The following is a 17,194-nucleotide window of genomic DNA, read 5'->3' as shown; positions in this document are numbered from 1 at the left end:
GTATATTTAAAAAAGCAAAAACATGTATATTTAAAAAAGTGAGGTAGTGTCCAAAGACTCAATGTCCATTTAGGAATCGGATGGCAGAGGGGAAGAAGCTGTTCCTGAAATTGGAAAGAATTTATGAGAAGAGCAATACGTAAACCAAGACAGACAACCAATGTGCATAAGAAGACAAAATGCAAATAAGAAAAGTAAATACTACAGAGAACATGAGTTATGGAAACCAACCCTGAGAGTGAGTCCGGGCTGTGGAATGAGTTCAGAGTTGAGGTGAGTGAAGTTATCCACACCGGCTGAGTGGTAATAACTGTCCCTGAACCTGGTGGTGTGGGACTGAAGGTTCCTGTACCTCTTGCCTGATGGTAGTAGTGAGAACAGAGCATAGCTTGGATGGAGGAATACTTGATGATCGATGCTGCTTTCTTTTGACTTCTCCCCTTGATGGGGAGGGTTTCACCCATGATGGACAGGGCTACATCCAGTACATTTTCTATTCTTGGGCTTGTGTTTCCATAGCAGGCCAAGATGCAGACAATCAGAACACTCTCCATTCTGCATCTATAGAAGTCTGTCAAAGTTTTAGATAACCTGTCAAATCTACACAACTTCTAAGGAAGTTGAGACACTATCATAGAAGCATAGAAACATAGAAAATAGGTGCAGGAGTAGGCCATTCGGCCCTTCGAGCCTGCACCACTATTCAGTATGATCATGGCTGATCATCCAACTCAGAACCCTGTACCAGCCTTCCCTTCATACCCCCTGATCCCTTTAGCCACAAGGGCCATATCTAACTCCCTCCTAAATATAGCTAATGAACTGGCCTCAACTGTTTCCTGTGGCAGAGAATTCCACAGATTCACCACTCTCTGTGTGAAGAAGTTTTTCCTAATGTCGGTCCTAAAAGGCTTCCCCTCTATCCTCAAACTGTGACCCCTCATTCTGGACTTCCCCAACATTGGGAACAATCTTCCTGCATCTAGCCTGTCCAATCCCTTTAGGATTTTATACGTTTCAATAAGATCCCCCCTCAATCTTCCAAATTCCAACGAGTATAAGCCTAGTCGATCCAGTCTTTCATCATATGAAAGTCCTGCCATCCCAGGAATCAATCTGGTAATGTATCATAGGGAATCAATCTATCATGTCTTCTTTGTGCCACTTGCATGTTGGCCCCAGGACAGATCCTCTGATATGATAACGCCCAAAGAATTTAAGGTTACTGACCCTGTCCAGCTCCAATCCCCTAATGAGGAGTGGCTCATGGACCCCCAGCTTTTTCTTCCTGCCTTCAAGCTCTTTGCTTTTGCTGACGTTGAGTGAGAGGTTGTTGTTGTGGCATCATTCAACCCGATTTTCAATCTCCCTCCTAGTCAATTATCACAGACAAGTCCAAAGGAAATGGAGAGGGTAAGAACTTTGTCTCTGATCCTTCCATGACAGTTCTTCAGTGCTGGAGAAGAAAAGTGGACAATGGCCCACAGGTCCTGAAGGTGCTGCCTCTCAGATATCCCAGTGTCAGTAAACATTAGAGTCAGCTTTTCATTGCAGGAAGATTCATCTCATGTTCTGCCTGAGCAGTCCACAACACAGCAGCGTGAACATTGAATTACAAAGTCATAAAACAGTACAGCATAGGTATAGGTCCTTTGGCCCATCCAGTCCATACTGACCACAGTGCCCACCCAGTTAGACCCAGTTTCCCGAATTCAGCCCATATCTCCCTAAACCAGGAATTCCCAACCTTTTTATGCCATGGATCCCTGTCATTAACTGAGGGGCCTGTGGATTCCAGGTGCGGGAATCCTTGCTCTAAGCCATATACCTATCCAAGTGTTTCTTAAATGATATGATCGTACCTGCTTCAGCCACTTCCTCTGACAGCTTGCTCTGTATTCACACCACCCAGTGCATGAAAATGTTGCACCTCATGTCCCTTTTAAAATCTACCCCTCTTATCTAACACTCCCAAGTTTTGGTCTCCCCTACCCCAGGAAAAAGACGTTATTGTCCACCTTATCTGTGCCTCTCATAATATTAGACACTTCTATAAAATTGCCCCCCATTTTCCTACATTCCAAGGAATAAAGGCCTAAACTAACCAACCTCTGCCAATAACTCAGGACCTTAAGTCCAGACAACATCCTCATAAACCTTTTCTACGCTCTTTCCAGATTAACCAGGTCTTTCCTATAACAGGGCAATCAAAAGAGTACGCAGTACTCCAAGTGCAATCTCAACTGTTGCATCACGTCCCTTCTCCTGTACTCACACTGATGGAGACCAGCATGTTAGTCACCTCTTTCATCATCCTGTCTATTTGTGACGCTGCTTCCAACAAACTATGTACCTGTACTTCCAAGTCCCTCTGTTCCATCACACTCCCTATAGCCCTACCATTCACAATATGTCCTACACTGGTTTAATGCGATGGGCTAAACAGCCCAATTCTGCTCCTATATTTTATGGTCTTATGGCCTTATGGACTTCCAGCAGTGCATCGTCTCACATTTATTTTCCAATTTTCCAATTTCAGGTTGGCCAAACCCCCTCTGTTCCTTTCTTTCTCCTTCTGATCTATCCGGATTGTCCCACACACACCCATCCTATCCAAGTCCGCTCCCCCCAGCCCCATTACCCAGGTTCTCTGAGATTCATTACCTTGTCATGATGGAGAGGCTTGTGAGTTCCAAGAGTGAAGCTATCTGGAATTTAGCTCCTGGTAGGGTCACCCATGGTGGCAAGGTCTAGGGGAATGTTTCAGACAAAGAACAATCCAACCAAGACCTCAACAGTGAAGCTGGTGGACGATGATGACACATCACAATGGCAGTGAAGGGGGAGAAAGGCTGCAACAGTGAAGGGTCCCCAGTCATCTTCCATTCCATGTCACTGGACCCTGACCCTGATCTGTCCCATGCATCAGACTCCTTTCATTAAACAATGTCACACACAAGCATTCTCTATTAAAGGAATCCTCCCTAACATCCCAGTTATGTGGATCCCAGATCGGCCTCTCCAGCCACCTGAAGACCCAGCAATAGACAACCCCTCAGGAGAACAGCGTGCATGACTTGAGTGATTGCACTATTCTGACCCAGCTTCCCCACGTGTTGCATCTACCATCTCCCCTACCTGTCACCCAGTCAGCCCATTGATCCCCTACCATCCCTCTCTCATTTAGTTTCATTCTCTACCTATCACCTCACAGCCTTTGTTACACCCCACCCCTCTATCCCCCACCTGACTCCATCCCCCAGCCAACACCTTCGCACCTGGATCCACCTATCACCTGCCAGCTCCTACCCCACCCTCATGCTCTCTACACTCACTATCCTCCCTCTGTCTCTCAGGCCAGGTGAAGTCCAAAGTTCAAGGTGAGTTTATTACCGAAGTGTATAAATATATATCACCCTTGTTACATACCTCAAGGAGATCTTGTGACTTTCTTGTGAGAATGGTGTAATGGTCTTTTGGAGGTCACCTGATGTAACTTTCCCACCGATGTGAGGTCACGTGATGACATGTTCACTACAGGTAGAAAAGGGAAGACCTCTGGTGACGCAGTTAGTTTTCCAGCTAGAAAGTTTGTCAGTGTCTCCGTTCCATTGCATATTTGTTTTATGACGCAGTTTCATTTTTAAAACGGACTGTTACATTCTGTTGCAAGGTACAATAGTGCTGGACTGGCAATTTCTGCTAGATTTGTTGATGTACCTTTTCAGTAGTATTGGAAAGTGAAGACCTTATCGAAGTACAGGACCTGAAGGATTAAGAGAAGTTGGTATCGTTTGGCAGTTTAATAAAGGATCAAACCTTATTGGGTCTTCGTTGAAGAAGTGGCAACCTGCATCGGAGATAACTTCTTCCGAAAGAGCAAGGTAGTTCATGCAGGATTTGCTCTCTAGAAATTAAGATCAGTTGTTTTAAGCCGTTTATTTCTTTCCTCGTGAATCCTTTGGACAGAACCAGCAGGGAAGTCGCGTCTATGAAGGAATCCTTCTCCAGGGAAGTCTCTCTCAATTGAACGTATAAATCTGTTGGACTTTCGAATTTACTATTTTAAGAACTGTATTTGACTTTACCACTTTAAGAACTGTTTTCGCATTTATCGCTTTAAGAACCAGTACCGAGTGACGACTTGTTGAACGGCCGCATAGCGGTTAACTTCCGGTTAAGGTTTTCGTTTGTTTTTTATTGTTTATCCGTGTTTAATAAATGTTTGGTTGTTTTTATATATCCTGACGATTGATATTCATTGTTGCTGGTTACGTAACAGCCTATTCTACCTTGAGATTCATTTTTCTGCAGGTATTTACATGAAAATAAAGAAACATAATAGATTGTATGTAAGACTTTACGTGAACAAGGAGTGACCGACAAGCAATGCACAAAGAGACAAACTTATCAAATACACAAATGTACTGAGGAGGGGGGAAACAGTTTCTTCCCTCAGGTCATTAGGCATCTGAACTCCTCCCCACATCACATTCAAAGTGTCACCGATTAATCTGTTCTGTACTATACAATATTTAATTTATGCACTTTACTTTGTTTATCAATTCATTTGTCGATTTAATTCGTACTTTCCTAAGTTATTGCATGTTATATGTCTGTTAGGTGTTCGACTGTACTTTACACCCTGGTGTACATGTATATAGTCAAGTGAATATAAACTTGACTTGAACGTGACTCTGTTATTGCTATTTAAAAGGCCTGAACAGATTAGATATGGCAAAGTTATTTCCCATGGTAGGGGATCCTAGGACATGAGGGCACGACTTCAGGATTGAAGGACGTCCTTTTAGAACTGAGATGCAGAGAAATTACTTCAGTCAGAGGATGGTAAATCTGTGGAAATTGTTGCCACGAGTGGCTGTGGAGGCCATGACATTGGGTGTGTTTAAGGCAAAGCTAAATAGGTTCTTGATTAGCCAGGGCATCAAAGGGTACGGGGTGAAGGCAGGGGAGTTGGGATGACTGGAAGAATTGGATCAGCTCAATGTTTGAATGGTGGAACAGACTCGATGGGCTGAATGGCCTACTTCTGCTCCTTTATCTTATGGTCTTATGGTCTGTAACACTCTGTTTAATTCACTCTTTTTGTAAGTATGCTAAATCCTTGTAATTCCCAAGTGATGGGGGATGGTGGTACATGAACATCTCATTGGGTAACAGAAACTGTGGACCGAACAGTCTGATGGAGGAACTCAGCAGGTGTGGTGGCGAAATGGGGGAAGGAACCAACAATGTTTTGGTTGAAACCTTGCTAACAACTCAATGACAGTCAGTGGCGACTCTCCACGGATGGAACAAATTTAATGTGCTGGCAGCTCCATCGTCTGCATTTGCCTGCCCGCCATCAAGGATATCTTCAAAGGGCCATGAATCAAGAAGGTGACATCCATCATTAAGGACCCATATCACCCAGGACATGCCCTCAGTTATTACCCCTCAACCATCAGGCTCTTGAACCAAAGGTGAAAACGTCACTCAGCTCTAGTTGCCCCATCACCGAATAACACACACAAAATGATGGAGGAACTCAGCCGGCCAGGCAGCATCTTTGGGAAAAAGTACAGTCTACATTTTGGGCCAAAACCCTTCAGCAGGACTGGAGACAAAAAGCTGAGGAGTAGATTTTAAAGGTGTGTGTGGGGGGGGGGGGGGCGGGGGGTGAGAAACACCAGGAGGGGGAGGGATGAAGTAAAGATCTGGGAAGTTGATTAGTGAAGGAGACAGAAAGTCAAGCCATGGAACTGCTCCCACACCTATGAACTCACTCTCAAGGGCTCTTCATCTCATGTTCTCAATATTTATTGCTTATTTATTTATTACTATTATTATTATTTCTTATTTTCTCTTTCTTTTTGTATTTGAAAAGTTTGTTTTTTTTGCACGTTGGAGATTGTCCACCATTTTGTAAATGGTCTTTCATTGATTCTACTGTGTTTCTTGTATTTACTATGAATGCCTGCAAGGAAACAAATCTCAAGGTTGTTTATGATAACATATATGTACTTAGATAATAATTTTACTTTGAACCTTGAGTCTTCTCATTACTACCATCAGGGATGGTATTGTATTTATTTATTTTTAATATATTCTTGTTGTAATATATTGTATTTTTAATGTTTTATCCATATGCCAGTGATATTAAACCTGATTCTGACTCTGATCTTGGGCTCCATATCCACAGCCTCCTGAATGTGTCACAGTGAGCACTGGCAACGACTGATCCCAGGTGCGGAGGAACGACAATCTCCCATGTAGAGATGGAAACGAGTTTATTCACAGGAATTCAAACAGAACTCCAGTGGCTTGACTGAGAAACACTGTGAGAGGAATCATTCTCAAAGCACAAAGACCCCGTGATAAGTGCTAATCAGGAGTCCATTTTAAATAATCACAGTGCACAGAAAATCCATGCCAGTCAAAATAAACTTGACAAGATCAAACAGAAACCATAAGGGCTGGATAAGATAACAATTAACAAACAGCCCCACAGGGCTCATGACAGATTGGGTCTGAAAATTTATTGCTGACAGTCAGCAGGCTGGTAAAGAAGGCATATCATACTTGTCTTCACCATTCAGGGCCATTGAGTATAAGACTAAGGTAATAATGTTACAACTGAATAAAACTTTGGTTAGGCCACAGTTGGAATATTGTGTGCAGTTCTGGTCCCCCCATTACTGGAAGGACGTGGAGGCTTTGGAGAGGGTGCAGAAGAGATTCACTAAGATGTTGCCTGGATTAGAAGAAATGAACTACAAGCACAAGAGATTGTTCAGAAGTCGGAAATCCAGAGTAACACAATCAAAATGCTGGAGGAACTCAGGAGTCAGACGTCCATGAAGAGGAATAAAGGGTCAACATTTCGAGCCAAGACCCTTCGGCAGGACTGGAAAGGAAGGGGGAGAAGCCAGGATTAGAATGTAGGGGGTTGGACAAACGAAAGTTGTTTTACCTGCGCGGAGACCTGAGAGAAGTTTATAACGTTATGGCAGTCCTTTTCCCAGGGCGGATATGTCAAATACTGGAGAGCATAGCTTTAAAGCGGGGAAAAGGGAACGCTATCGAGCATTGATTTGAACAGAGAGGGGTGGATGCTTGGACCGTGCTGCCAGGTGGGGTGATGAAGCCAGATATAACAGCAACATTCTCAGAGGCATTTAGACAGACTTATAACTAAGACAGAGAAGCGAGGAGAAACATCATTTTAGGCATGGAGACGCCACGCCTCCGCTCAAAGAAAATTCAGCAACACCATGATCACAGATGACAGGGAGGAGGCTACATAGCATTGACGCCAGGACCGCCAGACTAAAAAAAACAGTTACTTTCCCCAAGCAGTAAGGCGCATCAATATCCCCACCCACTAACCCACCCCTCCACACCCCCGACCACCACTATCAGCCAGTCACCCCTGTGCCTACTGTCACTCCATGGACCTACTATCAATCTATGTATATACGCTATCATATGTATTTATATTTATTGTGTTTTATTATTATTACGCTATTTACCTTAGTGTGTGTCTCTGTGGTGCTGCATCGGATGCTGAGTAACAATGATTTCATTCTCCTTTACACTTGTGCACTGGAAATGACATTAAACAATATCGAACTAACCGGTATCAGAACTCGGTTTTTCACTGCACCCGCACCTCATCCTTAGTGCTCATGACGAACAAATTCTGACTTCATTGGCTTCCCGCACTGATGCAAGTTCGCGAGGGCGAGCCTTTTAATTCTGTTCCCGGCGCACATTTCCTCAAATGCGAGAACTCACCCTGTCTCGCCTTGGCACTGCGCCAGAGCACTTGTCTCCGGAGATCTCGCAGCACGGCCGTCGCGCTTCCCGCAGCCCTCGCCCCGACCCAAGGTGAGCGGCAGAAGGAAGGAACTGCCCCGTCTCCAGGTGAGAAGTTCCCCTCACTTCACTTTGACCCTCAGTTGCTTCGCCCAGCGAGATCCGTAGCGTCCGCGCCTCTCAGCGAATTGCGAGTAAACCAAAGTCTTGTAAGTTGCAACGTCCCAACTGTAACTTCAACCTTCTATCTTGTACTCCGTCCTCTCCCCACTTTCTTATTCTGGCTCCCCCCGCCCCCCCACCCCACCATCCTTTCCAGTCCTGGTGAAGGGTCTCGGCCCGGAACGCCGACTGTTTATTCATTTCCATAGATGCCGTCCGACTTGCTGAGTTCTTCCAGCATTTTGAGTGCGTTGCTCTGGATTTCCGGCATTAGCAGAATACCTTCAGTTTGTAACAATCACCTGATATGTAGTGATTCTTTGGACAGGAATCGTATCGTGTTTCTCCGCGGCAGGTGAGATTTATCCGGAGTGTTCTGATAGTATTATCCATAGCTTCACAGCTGAGCCGGCTGAGGTCACTGTGAGTCCTATTCTGGGGCGAAGCAGAGAGGATAGCAGGCAATTGATGCACAGCGCAATCCCAGAGACATCTCGGGTCAAAGCAGAGAGGGGGTGAGCGGCGGGGGGTGTGGGGTGTGGGGTGTGGGAGAACAACGTTGCCTATCTTGGGCAACGTACTGGGAACACGCTATCTTAAGAAGTATTTGAAGATTAACTTGTCAGGTATAACACGCAATGAAATGTGTCTTTTGTGTCAACGACTAACACAGTGGGAGTATGTGCTGGGAGCGGCCTGCAAGTGTTGCCTTGCTTCCTGCATCCACATGGCACGCCCACAATTTACTGACCCTAACCCGTATGTCTTTGAAATGTGTGGGGAGACTACAACAGCTGGAGAAAATCCACACATTCAGGGGCAGAACGTACAGGCTCCTCACAGACGGCAGCGGGAAGTGAACCTGGGTCATTAGAGCTGTAAAGGGCTACGCTAACCAGCACACTATCGTGCTGCCTTCCAATATCCCTCAGGAGGAAAGGAGCTCAGCTCGTCCAATTCACACCAGGGGTGCAGATGCTGGCATCTGGAGCACCTCACCATCCGCTGAAGGAACTCGGTGGGTCGAGCAGCATTTGTGTGTGTGTGGGGGAGAGATTAATCTCAAATCAATGTGGACAATGACCCTCCCCCATGAATGCTACCAGAGTTTTCGCAGCAGATTGCTTTCTGTCGCTGTCGAGAAACTACAGAGTGTTATGGACACAGCTCAGTGCATTGTGGAAACCAACTTCTACTCCACGGACTCTGTCTACACCTTTCACTGCCTCGGTAAAGCAGCCAGCATAATCAAAGACATCCCGCCCACTCCAGACAGTCTCCCTTCCCCACCCCCCCACCGGGCAGAAGATACAAAAACCTGAAAGCACACAATGCAACAAGGCCCAATAGTAGCCACTGCCCCTCTACTGTAAGGTTATTAAATAGTTCCCTGCAGAGCAGATGGACTCCTGGCCTCACAATCTACCTTATCACGTTCTTGGACCTTCTTGTTCCTGCACTGCCCTTTCTCTGTAGGTCCAACACTTTATTCTGCTCTCTGTTGTTATTTTACATGGTTCTACCTCAGTCCTCTATGTGTATGAACAATAGGCAAGACAAGATTTCCTCTCCTGCCACAATGGGGTCACTCTCAGGTGGAGGATCAAAACCGAATATTTCTTCTTCTTAGCTTCTGCCCTGATGGCATGAACAACAATTTCTCCAGCTTCCAGTTCTCCAACCCCCTTCCTCTTCCCTCTTCTTCCATTCCCCACCCTGACCTCTTATCACTTTTCCTCACCTGCCTATAGTCTCCCCCTGGGTCCCCTCCTTCTTTCTTTCTCTCATGGTCCACTCTCCCCTCCTATCAGATTCCTTCTTCTCCAGCATTTTGCTTTTTCCACCGGTCACCCCCCAGCTTTTTAACTTCACCCCTCTCCCCTTATCTTCTTATTCTGGCAACTTCCCTCCTTCCTTTCCAGACCTGATGAAGGATCTTGACATGAAAAGTCGACTGTTTATGCATTTCTGTAGATGCTTCCTGACCTGCTGATTTTCTCCAGCATTTTGCGCATCTTCTGCTGGATTTCCAGCGTCTGCAGAATCTCTTGTGTTTATGATTTACAACACCTTGTGACCCTGCTGGTGCCAAGGCAGCTGCTGGAGAAAGGTGAATGGTCACAGCTTTTCCCCAAGGATGAAGGTAACAGGGGATCTGAGAGACATCTTTTTCACAGAGTGTGGTATCTATGTGGAATGACCTGAAAACAAATAAGACAGGTTTAGAGGGATATGGGCAAAATGTGGTCAAGTGGCTTTGTTGGATGTCTGAGTCAAAGTCAAAGTAAATTTATTATCAAAGTACATATATATCACCATGAGATTCATTTTCTTGCAGGCATTTATAGGAAGATTAAAAACCACAATAGAATTTATGAAAAACTATACATAAACTATACATTTTTACTCAGAGAGTGGTCGGTGTGTGGAATGCACTGCCTGAGTCAGTGGTGGAGGCAGATACACTGGTGAAGTTTAAGTGACTACTAGACAGGTATATGGAGGAATTTAAGGTGGGGGGGTTTATGGGAGGCAGGGTTTGAGGGTCGGCACAACATTGTGGGCTGAAGGGCCTGTGCTGCGCTGTACTATTCTATGTTCTATGTAAATAAACACCAACAGTCAATGTGCAAAGACAAATTGTGCAAATACGAAAATAAAGCAATAAGAAACATGAGTTGTAGCATTCTCGAGAGTGAGTTTATAGGTTGTGGAAGTAGCTCAGAGTTGGGGTGAGTGAAGTTATCCACACTGGTTCAGGAGCCTGGTGGCTGAGGGGTTATAACTGTTCCTGAACCTGGCTGTGTGGGACCTAAGGCTCCTGTACCTCCTGCCGGAATAGCAGTAGTGAGAAGAGAGCATGGTCTGGATGGTGGGGTTCTGTCATGAGGGATGCTGCTTTTCTTAGAGTCATGGAGCTATAGAAAAGTACAGCACAGAAGCAGGCCCTTCAGCCCATCTAGTCCCTTGCTGAGCCATTTAAACAGCCTACTGCCATAGACCAGCACCCACAACATTGAATTTTGAGCTTGCATGCACCACTTGTGCTGGCAGCATGTTCCACCTTCTGAATGAAGAAGTTTCCCTTCATGTTCCCCTTAAACCTTTCACCTTTCACCCTTAACCGATGACCTCAGTGAAATCCCACACAGCCTCTGTGGAAACAGCCTACTTGCATTTACCCTATCTATATCCATCAAAATTCTGAATACCACTGTCACATCTGCCCTCATTCTGAGGAATAAAGTCCTAGCTCGTGGCAGCATACTTTATAGAGGTGCTCAATGGTGGGGAGGGCTTTTTCTGTGATGGGCTGGACTGTGTCCACCATATCTGTAGTCTTTTCCATTTCTTGGCAAGGAAAGGGGCTGTTTTGCTGTCGTTGATGATGCTTGTGCTGTTCTGCTGAACACGGTGGGCCTGCTATGGGATGGTTGGTGAGGGCTGCCTCCAGCACATACTTGAGTTGTATTGAGTGTTAAGGCAAATGATGCATTTCACTATGTTTCAATGTGCATGTGATCAATAAATGAATCTGAATCTGATCGGCCCTTTGAATGAAGAATTCTAATCTCCCACCCAGGATCTGATGTTTGTATAAGGGCAGTAAAGGAGATGGGGTCACACACACACACACACACACACACACACACACACACACACACACACACACACACACACACACACACACACACACACACACACCCCTCCCAGGACGGACCAACACCAGGCCTCCAACTGGACTTTCCTGACCTCTGGGTACTGACCCCAGGACTCGCTGATTACAGGCTTGACCCTTGCGCCTCAACTTTCGGACTTGCACAGGCCTCTCTCTCCAAACTCAACGAGCTTTGGAACTCCGATCTTCGGCTTTGCCCTTTGGACTTCACTGACATCTAGATTTTGACCCTAGGACCGCCAGTCGCAAGTTTCACCATCAGTCCTTGACTCTGGGACTTCCCCGCTGGTCTAGCACTTTGTCCATTCCCTGTGGCAACCAGGGAATCACTTTTAAGGAAAAGTTCTTTTGTCAGTTAGTATGTGGACTGTATTTTTCTCAACGTCACTGCGTGAGTCTGCATAGTCTTTGGATTGTTTACCTTTCATGTCTAATTGATCATCTTTGCGCTCGCTCTGGGTTTTCACTTTGTTTTGTAGGTGTCTCATTGGGGATCATGGGGATTGTTAAACTCTTTGTTCTTATCAATTTTATTCAATCTGGGATAATTTAATGAGTATGGTAATGACATTGACATTGAATTCCTACGTGCTCCAGATTGTATTTCGGGGGGCATGCCAACCTCTCTTTGTTGGGTCGTTGTGGTTCTTAGACTGTGATCTCCTGTGTATCGTCAGTGATTTCTGTTCATCAAGACTCTATACAGTTTGCCTGAGCTCATATTAGTTTTTTTTTAGTTAATATATGTCACAAATCTTTGGTTTTGTTTGAACTGCCAAAGTCTCTGTGATTCTTGCACTTGAGTTCACTAAGCGATCGTTACATTCCCCTGCTCCAGTGCAAATTGGAGAACTGCCCCAAATCACCCCCGAACCCATTACCCACTTCTGCTGGCCTGATACTTTTTCAATGTTCAATGTTGTCATAAGCTGATTAAAATTATAGATGGGAAAACAGCACTTCATTGGGTCCCAGGGGGTATACTTCAAGTGGGAAAGTACAGTTACAATAGACCGACATTTCAGGTGGGAAAATATAAATTCCAGGAACCCTGTTACCTTTGACGTACACCTGTTTCATACTGAGTGTTTGTTAGGATAGCCTGAGTTAATTGCTTTATCGTTATAGATGAAATGCTATTGTGTAAATAAACTTGTCCTTGCACAATAACGGGTTTTTTGAATAGGGCAATCCTCTGTTTATACATTGAAGTGTTGTAATAATTTTCAACCAGTTGGCATTTATGCAATCACAAAGAAGCCATGCCAGAGGCTATGCTTCATTTGGAGTTTGAGGAGAATTGGAATGTCACCAAAGACTCTCACAAATTTCTACCAATGTACCATGGAGAGCATTCCAGCTGGTTGGATCGACATCTGGTATGGCGGCTCCAATGCAGGGGATCAAAAGAAGCTGCAGAGGATTGTAGACCCAGCTTGCTTCATCATAGACACCAGACACTAGTGTCTTGCTTCACCATAAGCACAAACCTCCCTCGCATCCAGGACATTTTTAAAAGGTGGTGCTTCCCCTCACTCCAACTTCTTATGCTGGTTTCCTCCCCCTTCCTTTCTAGTCCTGATATAGGGTCTCAGCCCAAAAAGTTGACTGTTTATTCCTTTCCATTGATGCTGCCTGACCTGCTGAGTTCCTTCAGCATTTTGTGTGTGTTACACTAAGAAATAATGTCCATTTTTGTGCAATGTGGTCAAATTGATCGTAGTGTTGCTAAACGGTAGTGATTAGGGTTGTGGCGGTTGGTTCAAGAACCAAATGGTTGAAGGGAAGTCACTGTTCTTGATCCTGGTGGTGTGGGACTTCAGGCTTCCGTACCTCCTGCCCGAAGGCAGCTGTGAGAAGATGGCAAACACGAGGAATTCTGCAGATGCTGGAAATTCAAGCAACACACATCAAAGTTGCTGTTCACTAGCTCTTCCTTCAGTTAGTCCTGACGAAGGGTCTCGGCCCGAAACGTCGACTGTACCTCTTCCTAGAGATGCTGCCTGGCCTGCTGCGTTCACCAGCAACTTTGATGTGTGAGAAGATGGCATAGCCCGGATAGTAGGGATCTTTGATGACAAACATCACTTTTTTGAGGTTGTGGATGTTGTATTACCAATAGTGGAGATGGATGCGCTGCTGGTGTATTGAGAGAAACTACTCTCTGCAGTTTCTGTCGTTCCCGCACATTCGAATTGTCACACCAGATCGCGATGCAACCAGTCAGGATACTTTCAATGTTACATCTGTAGAAGTTTGTTAGTGTGCTTGGGGGCAATCTGAACCTCCATAACCTCCTAAGGAAGTAAAATCGCTGGTGCACCTTCCTTGTGCTTGGATCTGTGCCAGACCAGGACCGGTAATCTGGTATGTTAACACCCAGGGGTTTAAAGCTGCTGACCCTTTCCACCGCCGATTTCCCCCAGCATTGACCAACATAAGTTCGCCTGCCTTGCCCTTTGTTGAAATCAATAATCATTACAAACATCTCTTTAGTTTTGCTAATATTGAGCAAGAGGTTGTTGTGGCGACATCGCTCACCCAGGCAGCCTATCTCACTCCGGTAAGCAGCATCACCACTGGTGAAGTGACCAGCAACAGTAGTGAGATCAACGAATTTTTTACATGACATTGTGACTGTGCTTGGCTATGTGTTTGTATAGGGAGTAGAGCAGGGGTCTAAGCACACAACCTTGAGGTGTACCTGTGTTGCTAGACAGCAAGGAGGAAATGTTATTACCTATTCTCACTGCCACTATGATAATGGCATTTAAGAGCTTGCACACAGACTCATGAACACGTAGGGAATGAAGTGACATAAATCATGAGCACTAGCCTTGCAGTATCCAGGAAATCTCCAAGGGGTGATGCCTCAGATAGGCAGGGTCCATCATGAAGGACCTCCATCACCCAGGGCGTGCCTTTGTCTCATTGTTAACATCAGGAAGGAGGTACAGAAGCCTGAAGACACACACTCAGCAATTCAGTAACGGCTTCTTCCCATTAGATTTCTGAATGGACATTGAACACATCAACACTACCTGACTACTTTTTTATTTCTATTTTTACAATGCTTATTTAAGTATTTAATTTACGTATATATACTTGCTATAACTCTCAGTTTTTTCTCTACTATTATGCATTGTTCTGCACTGTTGCCACGAAGTCACACATTTCATGACATATGCCGGTGATATTAAACCCAACATAATATTATCGTACTTTCCTAGTAGCATCTTATCATACTAGGAAACCATTCAATATCCTTATGACAGCAGGGCAGAAGCTGTCTTTGAGTCTGGTAGCATGTTGCCATGCATACCAGGAGGCTGTTTATCATAAGTGGGGTATGATAACAGCCTCCACCATCATGGACCCCCACCACCCAGGACAGAATTGATTTGTTTTAATTTAGCAACATGCTCAGCACAGACATTGTGGGACGAAGGGCCTGGCCTGAACCTCTGAAGTACTTTGATGTTCTATAGTATAAGTTCAATGTGGGTATTGCATCCAAGACTGTTCTGCACGTAACACCATGAGTTAGTTTGTATACGAGTACTATTAAGTAATCTTGTTGAATACCACTGTGTCAAGGATTTCCTGTTGACTGTATTGGGGAACTTTATCAGATCCTCTCTGCAGGCGATGTCAAAGTTCAAAGTTCAAAATTTCAAATTAAATTTTATTATCAAAGTACGTATATGTCATCATATACAACCCTGAGATTATTTTTCTTGCAGACATACTCAACAATTCTATAGAATATTAACTATAATAGAATCAGTGAAAGACAGGCATTCAGCCAACGTGCAGAAGACAACAAACTGAGCCAAAACACAAAGAAGAAACAATAATAATAAATAAATAAGTAAACATTGAGAACATGAGATGACAAGTCCTTGAAAATGAATCTTTTGGTTGTGGGAACATTTGAGTGATGGAATGAGTAAAGTTGAGTGAGCCTGATGGTTGATGGTTCCTGAACCTGGTGGTGAGGCTCCTGTATCTCCTTCCTGATAGCAGCAGTGAGAAGAGAGCCTGATCTGGGTGGTGGGGGTCCTTAATGCTGGACGCTGCTTTCATACCCCACTTATGATAAACGGTCTGTTGGTATGCATGGCAACACGCCACCAGCTTCTGCCCTGCTGTCATAAGGGTATTGAATGGTTTCCTAGTATGATAAGATGGATGCCTGACCTCACAATCTACGTGACTATGCACCTCATTGTCTCCCTGCACTGCACTTTCTCTGTAACTGTAACACTTTATTCTGCATTGTTGTTGATTTACTTCAATGCACTGTGTAATGATCTGACCTGTATCATCAGTGTGCAAGACAAGTATTTCACTGTGTCTCAGTACCTGTGCAATAATAAACCAGTTCCAATTTAATTTCAACAGCAGCCATTGAGATGTTCCCGCAATCCATGATCTCACTTGTTATTTCATGATTTCGTTATTTATTGTTTATTTATATTTGCACTTGAATGGTGTTGGGCACGTGGCCAAGTGGTTAAGGCATTCATCTAGTTATCTCAGGGTCTCTAGTTTGAGCCTCAGCTGTGGCAGCATGTTTGTGCCCTTGAGCAAGGCACTTAATCACACATTGCTCTGGTCTGTGTGAGGAGTGGCGCCCCACACAGACTTCCAATCTGCGCCTTGTAAGGCATGAAAATGCCCGACGCAGGCCTCTCATGGTCTGAGTCGACGTTCCCTCCCTCCCCCCGAACGGTTGGTTGTCTTCTGCACTCTGGTTGATCTTTCATTGACCTTGTTGTAGTTACTATTCTATAGATTTATTGAGTATTCTTGCTGGAATATGAATCTCAGGGTCATCTGTGTTGACATATATGGCCTTTGATAATAAAAACTTGACTATGAACTTGAAAGGTCCTTCTGCAGTTGTACAGGGCCCTGGTGAGACCACACCTGGAGTACTGTGTGCAGTTTTGTTCTCCAAATTTGAGGAAGGATATTGAGGGGGTGCAGCGTAGGTTCATGAGGTTAATTCCCGGGATGGCGGGAATGTCATATGTTGAAAGATTGGAGTGACTGGGCTTGTATACACTGGAATTTAGAAGGATGAGAGGGGATCTGATTGAAACATATAAGATTATTAAGGGATTGGACATGCTAGAGGCAGGAAACATGTTCCCGATGTTGGGGGAGTCCAGAACCAGAGGCCACAGTTTCAGAATAAGGGGTTTGCATTAGGTTTAGGGCTAGGGTGAGGGTTAACCCTAACCCTAACCCACTTAAAACGGAGTTGAGGAAAAACTTTTTCACCCAGAGAATTATGGATCTGTGGAATGCTCTGCCTCAGAAGGCAGTGGAGGCCATTTCTCTGGATGCTTTCAATAAAGAGCTAGATAGAGCTCTTAAAGATAGTGGAGTCAAGGGATTTGGGGAGAAGGCAGGAACAGGGTACTGATTGTGGATGATCAGCCATGATCACAGTGAATGGCGGTGCTGGCTCAAAGGGCTGAATGGCCTACACCTGCACCTATTGTCTGTTGTCTGTTGAAACTTTGA

The 17,194-nt window shown here is 44.8% G+C and overlaps 1 protein-coding gene across 1 annotated transcript in view; it reads left to right on the top strand.

Annotated features, from left to right (window-relative positions):
* The first annotated feature begins 7,848 nt into the window (after nt 1-7,848).
* Nucleotides 7,849-17,194, top strand: part of LOC140206429 (lysophosphatidic acid receptor 3-like) — a 37,722-nt gene continuing 28,376 nt past the window's right edge. Inside the window, exon 1 of the mRNA XM_072274797.1 lies at nt 7,849-7,926. The gene's annotated coding sequence lies outside the window, so the exon portion shown is untranslated. The remainder of the gene's footprint in view (nt 7,927-17,194) is intronic.

This window comes from Mobula birostris, chromosome 12, assembly GCF_030028105.1.
Source record: "Mobula birostris isolate sMobBir1 chromosome 12, sMobBir1.hap1, whole genome shotgun sequence".
Lineage (NCBI taxonomy): Eukaryota > Metazoa > Chordata > Chondrichthyes > Myliobatiformes > Myliobatidae > Mobula > Mobula birostris.
This window is presented reverse-complemented; position numbering and strand designations above follow the sequence as displayed.